Source organism: Euphorbia lathyris, chromosome 3, assembly GCF_963576675.1.
Source record: "Euphorbia lathyris chromosome 3, ddEupLath1.1, whole genome shotgun sequence".
NCBI classification, from domain to species: Eukaryota; Viridiplantae; Streptophyta; class Magnoliopsida; order Malpighiales; family Euphorbiaceae; genus Euphorbia; species Euphorbia lathyris.
In genome coordinates, this window is record NC_088912.1 from 95,317,182 (window position 1) to 95,325,796 (window position 8,615).

An 8,615-nucleotide genomic window follows, 5' to 3' on the forward strand; every position below is an offset into this window, starting at 1 on the left:
GGCTTTATGTGTTATTAAATTGTGTTAAGTGGGTTTTACAAAATAAACCACACGCGCGCGCTCGCTCGTTCGTTCGCGCGACGCCCGACTGGACTGGGCCCGAAATTTATTTTTGGCCTTTTAATATTTTAAACCTTTTGACTATTTCTAAAGAAGTTACAAGTCTATCTCCACTATCCCTATTCTTACTCAACACTACGTTTTTCTCTCCACAACGTTGCCCACTACAACGTTTAGTTTTTCAACTTCAATAAAAAGAGTTTCTGGAAATATAGTTTTTACACACAATTACGATTTTCATCACCAATCAATATTTCTTCTCTGGGCATTCAAAACTTGCTGTTCCAAAGCTTCGCCCTAGAGTGCACTAGGACGGCGCTTGCTGTGTTAACCTTGGTTGACGATCGGACTTCCAGATTGCACCAGAGTCTGCCGTAATCGTTTTCAACGCAGTGGTTCTGTCCACGACACAGCGTTTGCATTCCGATAAGTTATTCTGTTCCTCTTTTGTACTTACAATTTGAAAACGATTATTTCTGTCCGTCATCATGTCTGCTCTAGTCTCGAAAAATATTCCCGATCTCTCAAAATTAGAGCCATTAGACGGTCTCAATTACAAAAGATGGTCTCAGAAAATGCTTATATTTTTTGAAAAATTAGACCTTGATTATGTTGTTCTTTCTTATCCCCCTGTCGACCCAAACGGTCCTGCTATGTCCCTTATTGTTCAGCAATACGATAACCAGTCTGCTAAATACGAAAAAGATAACAAAACAGTCAGAGGACATCTCCTAAATCATATGTCGAACCCACTGTTCGATATATTTGTGAACAAAAGGTCTGCGAAAGAAATTTGGGTCTCATTAAAAGATAAGTATGGGTCTGATGATGCTGGAAAAAGAAAGTATGTTGTTGGCAGGTGGCTACACTATCAGATGGTTGATCAGAAACCGATCATTGATCAGATTCACGAATATGAGAATCTGGTTGCTGAGGTTCTCAGTGAGGGAATGAATATGTGCGACATGCTTCAAGCCAACGTTCTGCTGGAGAAGTTTCCTCCTTCCTGGAGTGACTTCAGAAACCACCTGAAGCACAAAAAGAAAGATTTCAGCCTTCAGGAGCTTGTCAGTCATATGCGAACTGAAGAAGCAAACAGAATTAAAGATAAGCAACTTTCCTCTATTTCTGTTTCTATTAATGCTAATATGGTTGAATCTGCTGTGATTCCAAAAGACAGATCAAAAGGCAATGCAACTAAGTCCCAGAAAGGCTTCAACCAGAATAAGTCCTTCAAACATGGAAAGGTCCAAAAGCGAAAGATTGAATGCTTTGTGTGTGGAAAACCCGGGCACAGAGCATTTCAATGTTACCAAAGGAAGAACCAGCAGAATTCAAATCAGAATGCAAACTCAAAGCCTACTGGACAATCCAATTTGGTGGAGAACGGTGAAATCATTGTTGCTGTGGTGGTAGAATCGAATCTGGTGGAAAACAAAACTAACTGGGTGCTGGACACTGGAGCTACCAGACATTTTTGTTCTAAACGGGAGCTGTTTCATCATTTTGAAGATGTTGCTGATGGAGAGTGCGTCTACATGGGTAACACCGCAACTGCTGGTGTTGTTGGTAAAGGAACAGTCTTACTTAAATTAACTTCTGGAAAAAGTTTGTCTTTGAATAATGTTTTGTATGTGCCTTCACTGCGTAGGAACCTTATCTCTGGTAGTTTATTGAATAAGGCTGGTCTAAAAATTACTTTTGAGGCTGATAAAGTGATTCTTACTAAGAATGGGACCTTTGTAGGGAAAGGGTACCTAGGTGATGGACTCTTTATCATGAACACTGTTGATGTTAACTCTGTTGGAATTAATGCAAGTTCTTCTGGTTCGGCTTATTTATGTGAGTCTTTGGATGTTTGGCATGGTAGATTAGGACATGTGAATTATGCTTCTATTAAAAGGTTAAAAAATATGCATGTTATTGAAATTGTTAATTCTGAGCACGAAAGAAAATGTTCTATTTGTGTAGAAGCTAAATTTGCCAAAAAGCCTTTTCTATCTGTTACTAAGAGAAGTACTGAATTGCTTGAATTAATTCATTCTGATCTAGCTGACTTTAAGAATTCCATTAGTAGAGGTGGTAAAAGATGGTATATGACCTTTGTTGATGACTTCTCTAGATACACCAAAGTATATCTTTTAAGATCAAAAGATGAGGCTGAAAGTATGTTTCTAAAATATAAAATGGAAGTAGAAAATCAGTTAGATAGAAAAATAAAAAGGCTTAGATCTGATAGAGGTGGAGAATATGGAACTAATTTCCTTAAAACCTTTTGTGAAGAAAATGGCATTATACATGAGACTAGTGCGCCATATACACCACAACAAAATGGTGTAGCTGAAAGGAAAAATAGAACGCTTAAGGAAATGATGAATGCCATGTTGATTAGCTCTGGTATGTCTGATATATGTGGGGGGAGGCTGTTTTGTCTGCATGCTATATTTTAAATAGAGTTCCTCATAAAAAATTGGACAAAACTCCTTATGAGCTTTGGAAGGGGTTTTCGCCTAATTTAAATTTCTTGAGAGTATGGGGTTGTCTTGCTAAAGTCGCTTTCCCGTCTTTTAGAAAACCCAACATAGGGCCAAAAACCTTTGATTGTGTTTTTATTGGATATGCTTCTAATAGTGCTGCCTTTAGATTTATGACACTAAATGACTATACCATATGTGAATCTAGAGATGCAGAATTCTTTGAAAATAATTTTCCTTTGAAGAAAAATCTTTTATGTGATAATGTTGGTCCCTCTAATTCTATGCCTGCTAGTGATTCTCCAGCTTCTAGTTCTTTGAACAAACATGATGAATGTGAACATGAACCTAGAAGAAGTAAAAGAAGAAAAATAGCTAATAGTTTTGGACCCGACTTTGTTTTCTCCTTTCTGCTAGAAAATTCAGATAGAATAGATGATGCTTTTATGTCTGCCTATCTAATAGAAGAAGATCCTAAGACATATAGCGAGGCCATGACCTCTGTAGATGCTAATTTTTGGAAAGAGGCTATAAAAAATGAATTAGACTCTATTATGCTCAATCACACTTGGGATCTAGTCTCCTTGCCCAAAGGGTCCAAAACTATAAAACTTAAATGGATCTTCAAAAGGAAAAGAAGACCTGATGGATCCATTGAAAAGTTCAAAGCTAGATTAGTTGCCGTGGGCTATAGTCAAAAGAAAGGAATTGATTATTTTGATACTTACTCTCCTGTTACTAAAATTTCTACTATTAGAATCTTAATTGCAATTGCAGCAATACATAATTTGGTGGTACATCAGATGGATGTAAAAACATCTTTTCTAAATGGTGATTTAGAAGAAGAAATCTATGTGCAACAGCCTGAGGGAAATGTTGTACCCGGTCAGGAAGATAAGGTATGCAAACTGAGGAAGTCATTGTACGGCCTGAAACAGGCACCCAAACAATGGTATGAAAAGTTTAACTCCACTTTACTTTCTGATGGGTACATAGTTAATGGATCAGATACATGCGTTTATTCTAAATCATTTGGATCAAATTATGTGATTGTATGTCTTTATGTGGATGATATGCTTATCTTAGGCACTAATTTAGAAGCAGTAAATAACACCAAAGCCTTCTTATCATCACAATTTGACATGAAAGACATGGGAAAAGCTGATGTAATTCTTGGTGTCAAAATTACAAAAACTATAAATGGCTTTTCTTTAGGACAATCACATTATGTTGAGAAGTTATTGAAAAAGTTTGATAGCTTTGATGTAGTGCCAGCTAGAACACCCTATGATCCTAGCATATGTCTTACTAAAAATAAAGGACATAGTGTCTCACAAGAAGAATATGCTAAGATTATTGGGAGTGTTATGTTCTTAATGACTCATACTAGACCTGACATTGCATATGCTGTAAATAGATTGAGTAGATATACTCACAATCCAAATGATGAACATTGGAATGCACTTCGTCGTTTACTTAAATACTTGAGAGGTACCATTAACTTTAATTTGCATTTTAATAAATTTCCTGCTGTTTTAGAAGGATATAGTGATGCAAACTGGTCATCCAAAAATGATTTGGTGTGTTACACTAATGGTTATGTTTTCGTTTTGGGTGGTGGTGCCGTCTCTTGGAGATCATGTAAACAAACCTGTATTGCACGCTCAACCATGGAATCAGAATTTATAGCACTAGAACTAGCTAGTCAAGAAGCAGATTGGTTGAGAAGTTTATTGGCAGATATCCCATTGTGGGGGAGATCTAATGCACCTATCTCACTTCATTGTGATTCACAGGCAGCCATGGGTACTGCAAAAAACAGTGTCTACAACGGAAAGAAAAGACACATTCGCATTAGACATAGTGCATTAAGACAACTCTTGAAACATGGGGTAATTGCCTTAGATTTTGTGAGATCAGAGAAGAATCTAGCTGATTCGTTCACCAAAGGGTTACCTAGAAGAATGGCTCTAGAAACGTCGAGGGGAATGGGCCTAAAGCCCACTGATTAAAGAAAATATGGTGGATACCATACGTGGTCAAACGAAACCATACTATCTTTTTATACACTATATTTTACCCATTCCTATGACTAGTGATAGTGTGTGTATAATCCATAGCCCGTGGTGTGGTGGTTCATTTATATGAACTTGATGGATGCTCCTTTTGAGGTTGAGTTATGAGAAACTCTTAATGATCTCTTATGGAGATCACCTACATGTGTGTGAGGGTGGGCCGCCTTCTATGAAAAACTTTGGGCTGTCTTTCTAGAGCACTCATGAGATCCAAGGTGCGCGCATGGCCATTAAAAGCGCTATTGTTTTTATCGCGGAACAGCAAAATTTTGTTTAAAGGTTTTCTTAACGTGTTATGAGGGTCTCAGTTACAGTTGTAGAAGTTCAAGAGCAATTCACTTCTAAAACTATAACATGTTGCCTCACAACACTATGTATCAATTCAATCGAAAGATATTGATGCTTAAGTTTTTAATCTGTAACTTTATGCCCAGAAAAGATTTATTTTCAAACTGTTTTACTAAAGAGCCATTTGTGGGGGATTGTTGGAGATTTAAGGGAAATAGGAAAATGGCCTTTTAGTCATTTGCCACTACTCTTGCTACTTTATGTATCCCACATGGGAAACTTGTGAGGAAGTTGAAAGGTTTAAATTGGGTTGGGCTTTATGTGTTATTAAATTGTGTTAAGTGGGTTTTACAAAATAAACCACACGCGCGCGCGCGCTCGTTCGTTCGCGCGACGCCCGCCCGTCCCGACTGGACTGGGCCCGAATTTTATTTTTGGCCTTTTAATATTTTAAACCTTTTGACTATTTCTAAAGAAGTTACAAGTCTATCTCCACTATCCCTATTCTTACTCAACACTACGTTTTTCTCTCCACAACGTTGCCCACTACAACGTTTAGTTTTTCAACTTCAATAAAAAGAGTTTCTGGAAATATAGTTTTTACACACAATTACGATTTTCATCACCAATCAATATTTCTTCTCTGGGCATTCAAAACTTGATGTTCCAAAGCTTCGCCCTAGAGTGCACTAGGACGGCGCTTGCTGTGTTAACCTTGGTTGATGATCGGACTTCCAGATTGCACCAGAGTCTGCCGTAATCGTTTTCAACGCAGTGGTTCTGTCCAAGACACAGCGTTTGCATTCCGATAAGTTATTCTGTTCCTCTTTTGTACTTACAAACTTTAGTTGGAGGTCACCAAAAGGTTGTATAATTTTATGTGCAAAATCGACGGTTGTACACCAAACTGTGATGGTACAAAGGTTGTACACCACGTATGTAATTTACCCTACTCCATCAAGACATCTTTACAAGTTAACTGTACTCTCCTTAATACTTTTCAATATCTATTAATCTCAAATTTCATTACTAACTTTATCATCGGAGGTGTTATGGCCGAACTCAACGGCATCTCCCAAGTAAAGGAATAATCATCAATGAAGAAAGTGTTGTTACCAATGATATAAGCATTTTGATAAAAAAAATTAGAATGTTGAAGAATTAAAATTGTTTATAACCGCATATCCCGATCTTAATCGCTTTACTTTTTCAATATACGTGGTGCAACACATATTCTGCATGTAACTTACTTTTTTTTGTCATCGACTAATTGATTGGTTATATTTTATGCAAGTTAATAAAACTATCGGAACACTTTAAAAGTTTAAGATTCACTAAAGTTTTTTTTTTCATCAAATACAAATGGTGCAGGATTAATCCTTTGTTTGGGGTAATTTCATTGGCCTTGGTTGGAAAAAATTTCCCTGAAAGGGACTGTTTCCAACCAAGGTTACTAATATATATTTTTAAAAAAAATTAATTATCATTACTGCCCACACAAATATATAAAAAAAAAATTATTATTTAATAAAAATTAAAATAAAATTTATAAAATAAATATAATAAAGTTTTAGTTTATTATTTCATAATATAAAATTATATAAAAATTATAGTAATGTTGATTTTTTTTGTATAATTTTTAAGTATGGTCAATTTTAATCGCACATTACCAAAAATTTGAAAAGACTTGTTTGACTGTTATTTAGCTACGTTGGATCTTCTAAACCAGCTTGTCAGCAGTTTCATACATTTGTTTTGTAATTATATTAATAACACAGTAAAATATTTTGGGATAAGGTACCAAAATAGGCCTAAGGTTTTTAGAAAAGTACCAATTTAAGCTCAACATTCAAAATAGCACCAATATAGGCTTAACGTTTAGGCTTAACGTTTACAATATAGCATCAATTTAGGCCTCACGTACAAAATAGCACCAATATATGCTTAACGTTAACAAAATAATACGAATTTAAGCTTAACGTTTACAAAATATATATAATTTAAGTTAAACGTCATAATTAAATTAATCATATTATATTTTTTCTATTAACTTTATATGTTATCTTTTTATTTAGTTCTATATTCTTATTTATTACTATATAATACAATTAATTAGTATTCTTGTCCATTAAGATTTTAGGTGTTTTCTATGCTTACTTTGTTTTTGACAAAGTAAGCTTTACTTTGTTTTTTCTACCATTGGATAAGCTTACTTTGTCAAAGTTTATCACCATCCAATGGTGGAAAAAACAAAGTAAGGCTTACTTTGTTAAAAACAAAGTAAACATACCCTAACCCAAGATTTTATATTTGTTTTTCATCAAGGATTTCATGACTACTAAATTTCATTGCTCATGTAATATATGCAAACTAAAAGTAATTGAATATCCATAATATTTCAAACACTGAAGTGTTCGAAATATTATGGATATTCAATTACTTTTAGTTTGCCTATATTACATGAGCCATGAAATTTAGGAGTCATGAAATGGTTAATGAAAAACAAATATAAGGTTTTAATTGGCAAGAATACTAATTAATTGTATTATAATAAATAAGAAAATAGAACTAAATAAAAAGATAACATATAAAGTTAATACGAAAAGAATATAATATGGTTAATTTAACTGTGATGTTTAGGTTAAATTTGATATATTTTATAAACGTTAAGCCTATATTGGTGCTATTTTATACATGAGACATAAATTGATGCTATACTATAAACGTTAAGCCTAAATTGATATTATGTTGTAAACATTAAGCCTATATTGATGCTATTTTGAACGTTGAATCTAAATTGTTACTTCCTCAAAAACTTTAAACCAATTTTAATAACTTATCCCAACCAGATCCAATAAAGTAACTTTTTAAAAAAATTACCCCAAATAAGAGTTTAAACTTTAATCCAATGGTGCATTCAGCCTATTAAATAGGAGGTGCAATTTTATTATTATAATGGGTCCCATTATGCTAGTGGAAATACATATTTCCAAGTTTTTGAAAATTGGCGGTCTGTTTCATAAAAAAAAAAAACAGAAATTGGCGGTCTGTATTGGTATGCTGAAATATTAAAATAATATATTTTTATTAATTAATTAAAATATTTTTTGAAGTATTAAATTCTATAATAATTAATGAAGGCAAAATTTTTTTTTTTTTTTAATTACAGAAACAGTAAAACAACAAGGAAGGAAAAGAAACAGCAAAGAAAAAAAACAGCAGCAGCAGGAATCTACCCCAGAACCAACCTAGCAAAACATACACCTCTCAAATCTTCTTTGTCACACCCGACCCCAAACGACCTCAATCGGCATCGGGCGTGAAATAGAACGATCATAATCAACACTTAGGAGTCTCCAATTTATCCCAATATCATAATATCATATATATTACAATTGAAATACCAAAGTTCTAACCATAATTCTAACAATAAGCAGCCAACGTCCAAACCGCACCCTATCGGTTGGTAACCTTCTCTATATCCTGTACTTTGTCACCTAAAAACATTAAAACATTTAAAAACGTGAGACAAAAATCTCAGTAAGAAACTATCAGCTATAAAAACCAACTTTACTTAACATAGCTACATATATACGTTTATAAAGGGATTTAATCAAAACCTTATAAAATAGACTCAAAACTTAAGGTTATAATATAATCATCAAACCTTATAAAATATACTCAAAACTTAAGTAGTAAACCAAAAACATATACAATA